The following is a 12,973-nucleotide window of genomic DNA, read 5'->3' as shown; positions in this document are numbered from 1 at the left end:
TCTCCAGAAAAAACACCGGAGTCACTTTTTTCAAGCAGCATTCATATATTTTACGTAATCCGTATCCACCGCTGTAGTAGTGTATACGTTGGCCTTGTAGGCATTATTTGCACACTGTTTTCTTCAACCCGCCATCGAGCTGTGTGACCTTGTTCCCATTCTGTCTAAATATCCATAATATTACCGTCTCCAGAAAAAACACCGGAGTCACTTTTTTCAAGCAGCATTCATATATTTTACGTAATCCGTATCCACCGCTGTAGTAGTGTATACGTTGGCCTTGTAGGCATTATTTGCACACTGTTTTCTTCAACCCGCCATCGAGCTGTGTGACCTTGTTCCCATTCTGTCTAAATATCCATAATATTACCGTCTCCAGAAAAAACACCGGAGTCACTTTTTTCAAGCAGCATTCATATATTTTACGTAATCCGTATCCACCGCTGTAGTAGTGTATACGTTGGCCTTGTAGGCATTATTTGCACACTGTTTTCTTCAACCCGCCATCGAGCTGTGTGACCTTGTTCACATTCTGTCTAAATATCCATAATATTACCGTCTCCAGAAAAAACACCAAACAATGCCTACAAGGTCAACGTATGGCAGTTGTTTAAAGAGAACAGTAGATTACTAGCCAGCAAAACTACCTAAGCTAAAATGTCCCTCAAATCCCTGCAGACTTCTGTCCCTCCAATACAGAGCAGTATCAAGCAGATTACTAGCCAGCAAACTTACTATCATCTGTCCCTGAAATCACTAACAGCTCTCCCCCTACACTATCTCTTCCAAGCACACACAGGCAGATTTTTCAGATACATTTTTGCCCTTGATCCCCCTCTGGCATGCCACTGTCCAGGTCGTTGCACCCTTTAAACAACTTTAAAATCATTTTTCTGGCCAGAAATGTCTTTTCTAGATGTTAAAGTTCGCCTTCCCATTGAAGTCTATGGGGTTCGCGAACCGTTCGCGAACCGCTCGCATTTTTGCGCAAGTTCGCGAATATGTTCGCGAACTTTTTTTCCGACGTTCGCTACATCCCTACTCTTCTGCACTGTTTAAAGGGAACCCAGGAATCTACCACTTTACATTACGACAGTAGACGGAACAGCTAAGCCATTAATCACTGTAACAAGCGAGATAATGAAAATATATAATCACAGTATCTATTAACAATTATCTTCAGTTTACCCCTCTTCAAATCGCAGGTATTTCTATTACTGTAACGACTTGGAAGGCAAGCAAATGTTCCCTTGCTGAATACACCTGGATGGAAGATATTAGTATAAAGTCTGTTGTACGGTTGCCATATATTTTTATTAATATATTGAAAAGCTATTATGTGTTTTATTTGTTACAGTCCAGGTGGTGTGGGTGGGACAAGACCGACCATATGAATGTGATCAATGAATTGTGCCCCTAGTTTGTGTCTGTTAGGGGGAGCAGCAGGGGGAGTAGGTAGCAGACCTTCTTGTGTCCAATGAAATGTATAATATTCTTTAATAAAATCAGGGATTTACATTCCATGGTCTCCACATATATGAGCTAGGCTGGTACTGCAGCTGTCAACAATAAATACCTATAGACGTGCCCTATGCACATAGAAATGGTGCCTTAGGAACACGACACAGGCCAGCTTTCCTCTAGCCTTACCTTTCAATGCCATGCAAAAGATTAAAGGTCAACTAAAGACCCTTGGCACTCAAATGCTGCCCTAGGCAAAAATATGGAAAATGGTGATACCTGTAGGACATAAATATAAATATTTGGGGGAACATAGGGGTAAAACATCAGTTTCCTTAATCCAAGCAAATGTTTGTCACTGGATTGCTTCAAAAACAGAGCAAGGGAAAAACAATATAATGGTGTAGTACTTTGTTAGAGATTGTACCTCCAACAGTGTTTGTAAACACAAGTGAGATGCAGCTTTAAGCTATGGACACACATGCGGATATTCGCAGTGCTTTCAATCTGCATAGATACCGCTAGTGCTTTAAGCTACGGTAATGTTAAGGCAACTAACTCTACAGGTACGTGGCGCTCAGCTTTTTTAAAAACCGCAGCGTGAACCGTGGCGAAGATCCGCACGTGTGTCCATAGCCTAAGTTTAGGGCCAGACCAAGTGGACCTCCACAGGACACGAAAAATTTGTGAAACACATTAAAATCAATTTTGACACACTCCAATTTTGACCAAGTGTGGATTTTTATACGTGCGACTATTTTGTCCGAATGCATTAAAGTCAATGGGTGTCAGTGGCAATTTTTATGCGCGCCCCAATGTCGAAGTGCAAAATTTCTTTTTTTAATTTTTTTTTGGTGGCAAATTTTCCACGGAAATGCTGAAATTCACAGCGAAACCATGTCTGGCGAATTTATTCAACCATCACTAATTGTCTCCCCCTGGGTTCAGGCAGAAGTTGCAAATCAATCAGATCAGCAAATAAAAAAAAACGCATTTCACAGCCGATATCCGCCGCATCTGCCTGTACCCAAGTGAAGACAATGCATTCGGGTACAGGCACATTGATCAGGACAGCAGTAGCAGCAGAGGAGTGGAGAAATATGTAGGCCGCGGTTCCCTTGGTCTGGCCTTAGCCTTAGTGAAACAAAATCTTATTTCAACGATATTGTGATATAATTTGCCACCAAATTCACATCAATTAAAGTGATCTAAATCTTTGCTTGTGCCCACAATACGGATTGAAGTAGTAGAGGGACCCTCAGTATAAATTAAGGAATTTAAGGCTTCCTTAATAAAAACTAAATGACATTTTAATACTTTCTTGGGTCATTCATTGCCTCCTGAGAATTCATACCAGAATTTTAAGACACTGAAATATACTGCAATACTGCTGGCTGGAGTTTCATTATGGAGTGTAAGAGAATCCACTTTATTTGCCAAGAATGGGAGAAGGGGTGATTCTGAACTCTATGCTACCCTAAGGCATCTCCTGCGATGCCACTCCCCATCTCTTACCTTTCCTGCATTGGAAGGGGTCCAGGGGGGGCACAACACTAGCACAGAGAGCATCTGATCAATTCTGCCTAGAAGAGCCAAATTTCCAGTTTGAAAAGTGGAAATTCAGATCTTAAAGTTACCAGGAGTGACTTTTTGCTGTTGCGCAACTTACCTCACGGCAGCAGCACCCCTGACTAGGGTTGCCACCTGGCCGGTAAAAATGATGGTTGATCCCAATGTTATTAATAGGGAAAAAAAAAAAAATATATAGGAAGGCCGGTATTTTTTTCCAGAAAAGGTGGCAACCCTACACCTGACTGAGAGTCAAGAAATTGAACTGTATGATAGTACTGGTTGAAATATCCATTATTGGCAAGTGCACCTACTAATGCATTGGAACCCTGGAGTTATCACCCCCTTAAAGTTGGAGGTAATTCCAGAGATTCCTCTACAGGCTGCGTCTATAGACAAAGACTTAAGGTGGCCAGACACAGGCAGATAAAGCTGCCGATATCGGTCATTTGGACCAATTTGACAGCTTATCTGCCCGTGTATGGGGGCTTCCGACGGGTCTTCCCGATCGATATCTGGCCACGATATCGATCGGGAAGGTTTGATTTTTACCCGACCGACCCGTCTGAGCCCCTTGGCGCATCGTAATTCGATCATTCGGCCATAGAGCCGAACGTTCGAATTACCCCCGATATAGCCATGCTGTTAGTGGCATATCGGGGAAAGATCCGCTCGTTTGGCGATGTCGCCAAACGAGCGGATCTTTGAGTCTATGGCCACCTTTAGTTTTAATGCACTGTATGCAATTGTGGCAAATTCAAAGATGTGCTCTGCCGAATGACTCTGGAATTGTGGGGGGAAACATTCCATTGTGGGTAAAAGCCAAAGTGATTTGCATCCAAAATTGCACTTTACACACTGCATTTGCCATCGTACAGGAGCCCTTTTGTTTCCAGACTCCAGTGCAAACTTTGTATTTTGTTAAATGTTAGATGTGAAACCAGGCACATTGCAGTTCCTTTTATAACTCGACCAAAAAGCTTGTCCAACTACACAGCAGTTTATTCTATTACAAGTATCGGAAGCGTGTTTTTTAAATACGCCAGTAGAGGGCACCAAAGCACAAGATAATTGCAAAACAAAAAATAAGAAATACTGTAAAACATCACTTTTTAGAGCAGGACTGTCATTCTGTGTGTTAAATATGAGGAACTGAATCATTTCAATCTAGGCCCATATAATATGTTTAGAAAAATATATACACTTGGCTGTTGTAGCCTGGCAGTATGGCTGAGGCAAGGAATGGCTCCAAGGGGAACACACATATATATCATTTATTCACTCAAGAATGCATGCTCTTTTATTTTCTTCTTATGTTAAAGTTGTAACAGTTGGTTTGTGTGTTTTCTGCTGCATAATATGCTTCTCTGCACTTGTCCTTTACAAAAATGCAAGGGCTCCAATGGGTCAACACAGGGGGAACAAATAAGTCCCAGATACTTTAAGACAGAACAGAGATTGACTGATGGTTTAAAAACATCACAGGCCACATGTAGAATCACCATATAGTTCTTGTGTAGGTAATTGGTTGGAAGGAACTTCTGGCACCCAGTTGATTTGCTGTACCTCCAGGTGTTATTAACCCTGCAAATGTGAGTAACTCTACCTGTGATGCATGGTCAGTCGTAGCTCATGCCCTAGTATTGGAATGGGGTGTCTGGGTGGGGCCCATCTGGGCTGCCTCCTTAAAAGCTCTCTTTAGAGCCCCCCACCCCAGTCACATGTTCCTGCAGTCAAACTGGGGCCAACCCACTGCAGTCCTCAGACCCCCTCCCCCCATAGGCACCTTTTACCTGCTTCTTGACTCACGATCAGAGATTGGGGGCACCCACAGTTCTCGACAGGGATCAGGCTTGGGTCTGCAGGCCCACAAGGGACACTACAGTTGAACGTTATTATTGTATTAACTGGGGGCAATTTGGCATCTTGTGGAAAAATATGTGTGCTTTGCTAAGCCCGAAGACTGGGCAACATTCACCTGGACAAAAGCTAATAGCAACCATAGCCAATAGCAACCAATCAGTGATTAGCTTTTGTCAGCTAGCTGCAGGTAGAGCAATGCAATCTAAAATGTGATTGGTTTCCATGGATTATTGCCCAGTCTTGATAAATGGGCCACAGTGGGGGTGTAGGGCGGGTGGCTTACATGGCACACTAGGTAGTAGCAAGATCTTTCAGACAAGTTCAGCTGTCCTGATTCATTCCTAAAAATCTTCTACAGATGCATAGAATGAATATATAATTTGTTTGGTTTCCTACGAAACTGGAATATTACCTGGCATAGGTGACCCCTTAATCCAACTGTTTTGCCCAAGCAACCCCTGAGTTTATCTCAATGAACCGCCCGTTGGCTCCGTTGAGCACAAAAAAGTGACTCTTCTAATCAGTGCAATATGGCCATAAAAATGATATTAATTGACATATAAGTTCACACTATTAAGCAATATATATATTTATAGCAGAGGTGTCCCTGGCTGGTACTTGTTCTGTACTACAATACCCAGCCTGCTCTATCATTCAAGTGGTGAAATCCCTGGCTTATATCTCTGCTCATTTCCCTCTCTGGCTGTACCATTTCATTACAGTTGCTCATGAACAGCAATTTGGACTCAGCAGGAGTGTTGTTCCTTGGCAGGCCTTGCAAGAATCCAGTATCATATTGATATGCTGAGCCTAAGGATTTTTAATCGGTTTAGTCAGACTTAGAGGAAGATGCCTTATCCAGTTGGTGACCCCTTCTCTTTAAATACCTCTCGGGCCTCTTACTCGTGCAATGATTTTCTGTCGCTACTTTCTCTAGCAGATGTATTGTTAATTGGAAAGAATTACATGGTGAAGTAAGGTTACCAGATCACTTGAAAAACATCAGCGCAGCCCTTTCAAATTTCCTAGATTTTTCACATGATCTGGTAGTCTTACGGTAAAGTCAAACTAAAGGTGGCCATACACGGAGAGATCCGCTCGTTTGGCGATGTCGCCAAACAAGCGGATCTCTCTCCGATATGCCCACCTTGAGGTGGGCAATATCGGGTCGATCCAATCGTGGGCCCTAGGGCCCAACGATCGGATCCTAACGAATGGGAATGGGGGTCAGATCGCGGGAACGCATCAAAGAACAGATGTGCCCGCGATCCGACGGGATTTTTTGTCCCATCCCATCGAGATCTGGCCGACTTTCGGACAGATCTCGATCGGGGAAGCCCATCGGGGGCCCATACACGGGCCAATAAGCTGCCGACTTGGTCTGTAGGCAGCTTTTATCGGCCCGTGTATGGCCAACTTTAGAATAAATGATGGATTCTGTCTAGAAGTGGGAGCTCTCTTTTACCAGTACTTCTATTAATGGAAAAGTTTACTGTGCTGAGGAAGGTATTGGGATTGGGTCCATCAGGTGTTGCTAGAGGTACAAACTATAGATGACATGATTAAATATATATATTTAACACCCTCATTTCTCATCATATTCCCCCTCAGATTGGATCCCAGACTCTATTAATTGCCCAGGACCCCTCATCGCTTTATTTCCAGGCTCCAGCCCATCCATAACATTGGGCCTTTGGCATCCATTCCTTATAAGGAGATCAACAATCACATATGCACAGTGGTGGGCAGGAACATTCTAGCTTACAGGATTCTAGCGGGCAGGATTCTAGAACCTGAGAGGGGCATATTAAAGGGATACTGTCATGGGAAAAAAATGTTTTTTTCAAAATGAATCAGTTAATAGTGCTGCTCCAGCAGAATTCTGCACTGAATTCCATTTCTCAAAAGAGCAAACTGATTTTTTTATATTCAATTTTGAAATCTGACATGGGGCTAGACATTTTGTCAATTTCCCAGCTGCCCCAAGTCATGTGACTTGTGCTCTGATAAACTTCAATCACTCTTTACTGCTGTACTGCAAGTTGGAGTGATATCACCCCTCCTTTAATTGTTTTAATTCCAAGGTATAAAGGAATACAGAATGAGCTTTGTTTCCCCTTTTTTAACCACCAAGTAGTCAAAGAAGTTGTCAGGAGAAAGAAAGAGGCTGGTTAGGAAAGTTTTGAGAAAGGTTTCTATTTTTTTTCTAAGCAGAAGAACATCAGAGCAGCCTATTTCTTTCTCCTGACAACTTAATTGACTACTTCATGGTCAGACTGGTCAGAAACTGACCAGCAGGTGGCTCTGTTGTAACAAATTCATTCATATTACCGGTACATGTATCCTTTAATATCTTAGAATTAAAAATAAATAAACAATGAATATAAGTTACAAAGGTACTTAGAATAGCACCCTCATTAATTTTTGCATCCACATATTTTAATGGTTTACTTATCCTCTAATAGACTCATGGTATTACTATTAATTCAATATGGTACCCATGTATACTATGGCTTGTAACTACATTCCCTTTCAAACACCAATCACCAAGATATAGCATTCATTTCTGCACCCTCCGTATTTTATGTAGCAACTCCTATATAATAAGTGGTTTATTTAGCTAGATGAGCATTTGGTTATGGCTTCCCTTGTCCTAAACATGACAGCTTGGAGGCAGGAGATTTGTTTAAGCTGAATAAAAAAATACAGAGCAAAACAATAATCCTCTCTATTTTTACAGTTTTGCCTACAGTTTTTTGTTCTGTCCCTGGCTTAACATATAATTATTTGTCCTTTTGGGTCTCCCATTAGGCCACAGACCTAGATGCAGATTCAGGCTCTACATCGACTTAAAGGAACAGTAACACCAACAAATTAAAGTACAGGGCACTCCAAATGAGCCGAGAATATGAACTATATAGGTTACTGTTATGTTTTGGGTAGCCGAGGATGAGTAGAGTAAAACAGTGCTTTATTAGCAGAGTCATGCAGGCATTATACAACAGTAACTTGCACTTTTAAGCTGTACAGAAAGTCCTTTGTATGCACAGTGACACCCGCAGGCCATTTGTATAAACACCACAGTTACAACTTAGAATTTATAAGATGTTCATTGATTTTACTGTTCAGAAAGTTGAAATCATCTAGGTCTCTCTTAAATCTGTAATTACTACTTTGATTGGATGAATTGGAACTATGTACAAAAAGCTAATGATATACAGTATGCATTTCATGACCCACCCTGACCTCCCCTCTCTCTTTTTTCTATACCCCCACCATTGAAAATTACATAAATAAATATTTTACAAAAAAAAAAAGAAAGGAAATCATTTTTAAAATTGAAAAAAACTATTTGTTTAAAATGGGCTCTATGGGCTCCAGATAAGGGATCCTATACAGCGTCAGACTAGAGGGTCTGAGGCCCACCAGGGCTTCCCACACAGGGGCCCATACCCCCCATCCAGCCCCCCATCCAGCCCCCCCCCTGTCCCAGCCTCGACCCCCTCTAGGCCCCAAGCCACAACCTTCCTACGGGCCCCGCACATACCTGTTCTCTCAATCAGGGCCGGTAGGGGTGATCATGGAGCAACACAGACCTGCTGACATGTGAGGGTTTAGGTTTTTACACCCTCATCCTATACCTGTATTATATGTTAAACAATGAATTCTAATACACATATTCAATGAGTCATGTGACGCGGTAACACTAAACATTGCAAAATTAGCAGCTTTCCCTTGCAAAAATGGAAATTTCCTAAATCGATGGGAGCTATGAGGGATGAGAGATCTTGTTACTGACTTCCGAATATTAAGGGGGTTAATCTGAAATCTCCTTGACACACGAGGTGGAGTTTATTGTGATGGACAGTAGAAGACAACGGGCAGTTAAACTCTGGGAAGCAAAGTGGCAAAATGGGTTGGATTGTTGCCTTGCACCACGGGATTTTGAAGAGTATATGTCCTCCCTGTGCTTGTGTCGGTTTCCACCAAGTATTGCTGTTTCCAAAAACATACAGGCAGGTTCACTGGCTCCCTGATCACTGGCTCCCTGAAAACTGTGCGCGAATGCGATAGAGACCTTAGATTGAAAGCTCCATCGAGACAGATGTGTATGATGATCTGTGTAATCTCTATAAATTGCTGCAGAAAATGCCGGCACTATATAAATAAAGAGTGAAGAGTTTTTCTGTACAACTGAATGCAATTGTTTGAGTATTTTTCTTTAATAACCAAACTTTATACCCTTTAGCCGCATGAATGCCAAAGATCCCCCGCACAGCTGCAGCTTGAGCCACAAAGACCTGAGGGATTAATTATGAAACTGCTAAAAATGACACCAGTGTCTTTGCACATGATTTATTATATTAGCCTGGCCATGGGTAAGTGAGGAGAGCTATGATCCTGCAAGATTCTATGCATTCTCATTTCCAATATATACTGTGATAGGTCACTTCTTATCATCCAGCCTTTTTTCCCCTTTGTATATTGTTTTCTACCCAAATTCCAAGTGTATCCAAGCAGGGTCGGACTGGGCCGGCCGGACACTGGGAGAAAACCGGTGGACCCCCAGCTCTAGTGGGCCCTGCCAGCCCAGATCTGCAGGGCCCCACCTCCAAACCCCAAGGGCTACTGCGCATGCACATGCGCAATAGTGCACATAGTTTTTGCCGCATCCTAATAGTGCGCGCACTGACACGCATGTGAAAGTGCGCACACGGAGTGGAGGGGGAGAGAGGAGGGTTACCGGACGGGTGGCAGCAGTCCGCAGGGGGGGCCCAGAGACAGAAACCCCAGGCCCCCCCGTCCGATACTGTGCACACTGTCCTCATGTATAAGAGATGAAAATACAAAATTCCCTCTAACAATGTGTTTGGGACACCCCAAAAACCACTGTAACCTCAATATAAGCAGAACAAAACCATATTACGCTTAGTCAGCAACAACGTTGTCTGCACTCCTCTGCTGAAGTCTAGATCTGGAATACAGAGATACCTGCTCTTGGGCTCTGAACCTGCTTAACATATATTTACATTTCTGCTACAGTTTGTTACTGGTACGCAGGATTCACTCACATTAATCAGCAGCACAGCTATTATGGTATAGGATCAATTACCTGGAAACCCATTATCTAGAAAGCTCTGGAATACGGATAGGCTGTCTCCCATATGCTCCATTATAATCAAATAATCCAAATCTTCACAAATGTTTTCCTTTTTCTCTGTAATAATAAAACAGTACCTTGTACTTGATCCAAACTAAGATATAATTAATTCTTATTGGAAGCAAAACCAGCCTATTGTTTTTTTTTAATGTTGACATGATTTTCTATTAGACCTAAGATATGAAGATCCAAATAACAGAAAGTTCCATTATCCAGAAAACACCAGGTCCCGAGCATTCTGCATAACAGGTCCTAATTGCACTTTCCCTGGACCAAATGTCCATCCACAATATAAAAATAACTACAAAAAAACTCTTTTAATTCTATTTAAATATTTTCAGGCAAGTAAGTTATATTCCAATGATATATTTCCTGCAAAGCTTACATGGCTGCTTTCCATACACCAATATAGGAATGTATCTTTGCCCCAGTTATATAATCAAACTTTAATTGCTTTGCATATGCATCACAGCTTATGGAAGACAGGGGCAGTAATTATATAAATATTCACTGTTACATGTGTGTTCAGCCTCTCGCTTCTCTGAAAGCCCAGTAAACACTATCCAGCTATGGCCGAGCTCTGGGCCAAACAAGTTTTGTTAATATAAAGTAGGGCTGTCCAATATCTTACACTGCTTTATCAGCTATGACATGTAACTGCTATTCAGGGTTATAGCCAGGGTCTTTATTACAATAGTGTTACTCTGGTTATGCATTGTATACCCTAAATGCATGCTAAAAATAATTTGAAACAATAACTTGAAAATTAAAAGACCAAAAAAATAGCATTTTCAATGCAATCCCTCTACTGGGGATGCATAGATAGATCACCCTAGTCCTATTCAGTAACAATCACTGTTCAGTTGTTTACATTCTATACTAAAGAATAAAGGTGGCCATACATGGAGAGATATGCTCGTTTGGCGATGTCGCCAAATGAGCGGATCTCCCTCCGATATGCCCACCTTGAGGTGGGCAATATCGGGCTGATCCGATCGTGGGCCCTAGGGCCCAACGATCGGGTCCTAGCGAACGCGAACGGGCGGTCAGATCGCGGGACCGCATCAACGAACAGATGCGGCCGCGATCCGACGGGATTTATAGTCCCATCCGATCGAGATCTGGCCAGATCTCGATCGGGGAAGCCCGTCGGGGGCCCCCATATACGGGCCAATAAGCTGCCGACTCAGTCATGTATGGCCACCTTACCTTGATTTTACTCTCTGCCCTAGGAAGAACGCCAGTACCTGATATGGGCAGACCTAAATAAATAAATGTTTTTAACAAAGTGAAACAAATTCTACCAATGAAACAAACTTCACTCAGACTCTCACCATTGGTTGAATTAGCACATGTTTATACATGTGAGCAGTAACGCTACACCAAGGCTTCAACCCTGTTACTGGCACGCCGGGTGTAACGCCTCACACAAGACAAGACAAACGTGACAAAGACAACAAACGAGGCTTAAACTGCACGTGTCTATGACGTCCCACCCTTTGCTCATTTGACTAAAACTAAACTTAATCCAGGACAAGGTAAAAAGAACCCCATCTTACTTCAGACAGGGAAAAAACCCCTGTCCTGGATTTCTACAGAACTATCAGAACTATATACAAAACTAACAGGGTATGGGATCTATAGACATGATGTGCAGGAAGACAAAGCAGTCTGAGATCTTATCATCTACTTGCCTTCTGTTACACCCTTATCCTTTCATATCTCACGTTCACTCACACAATCACGCACCATTCACATCACATAAAGATACCTACCTGTATACTTACAACAAAACAAAGTTTAATAGCTTCAGCTGGAGTGCAGTAAGTAGTTAATGTTATTTCCGCTGGCCCATTATGTACCAGTACTTATAGTATATTTACTCATTTCTCACCTCCGGGGCCATGTATGCCAGGGTTCCAGTCCAGCCATTGGTGGTGTCTTCAAAAAAGATGTTCTGTTTTGCTAGGCCGAAATCTGTGATTTTAACATGTCCTTGATGGTCAAATAGGATGTTCAGGGGTTTTAGATCTCTGTAATATAAAGATAAAATGAGTTATAGATGAAAGTTGAAGGCTGCTAATTTGCAGAGCAAACTGTATGGAACCTGTGTGTAGATTGTTACAGAAATTAAGAAATATATAATGACCGATGGATAATTCCGTAGCCATGTAGAAATTGCAGGCCACATATAATCTCTCCTGAATGGAACCTTTAAAATAGGGGGAAAAAATGGTTAACTACATAAAGATGATCCTGTACTACGTTATCTTTCTTTTAAGAAAAGGAGAAAATAGTTGACTACTACATTTGAATATGAAGCTCCCAAGTACTAAAATGTATGTTTTGTATTATCCCATCATATAAAGCTATTTAATAGTGATATTGTGCTGGTACCATGTAATACTTACTGTACTCTGTCCATGGGCAGTGCCCCGTGTTGCTCCAGCCCCTTCTCAAGGCTTCCCCCACTCAGGTACTCCATCATATAAAAAGCATGCCGCTGTTGTGGAAAGAGTTAAAGAGAGAAAAAAATGGTACAACATAGGGTAGTACTTATTTTATTACAAGATGTACAAATATATGTAAAGCAAATAGGATGGGGGCAAGAAAATCTTATTTCACCAGTAACAAATACCCATTCCTGTATACGAAGAATAAAATATATAATATGAATATATGGCTTTAGCTCATTAATATTGTGGGTAGTTGATAGGTATCCTGCATGTTGTTATTAGTCTCGTCAGGCAGAATACAGTACTGGAGATATAAATCCTGCATGAACATGTAAGGGGAAAACAAGGCAAGCGGGCATTACATAATGTCTATTATGGGGTTTGGATCAGTTCTGTATAATCTGTTGGTTGTTATTTGGGGTCATTTAATTTGCAATGGCTATAATATATATAATATATGGGA

Source organism: Xenopus laevis, chromosome 7L, assembly GCF_017654675.1.
Source record: "Xenopus laevis strain J_2021 chromosome 7L, Xenopus_laevis_v10.1, whole genome shotgun sequence".
Lineage (NCBI taxonomy): Eukaryota > Metazoa > Chordata > Amphibia > Anura > Pipidae > Xenopus > Xenopus laevis.
The sequence above is the reverse complement of the archived record's forward strand: the minus strand, read 5'-3'. Positions refer to the sequence as shown.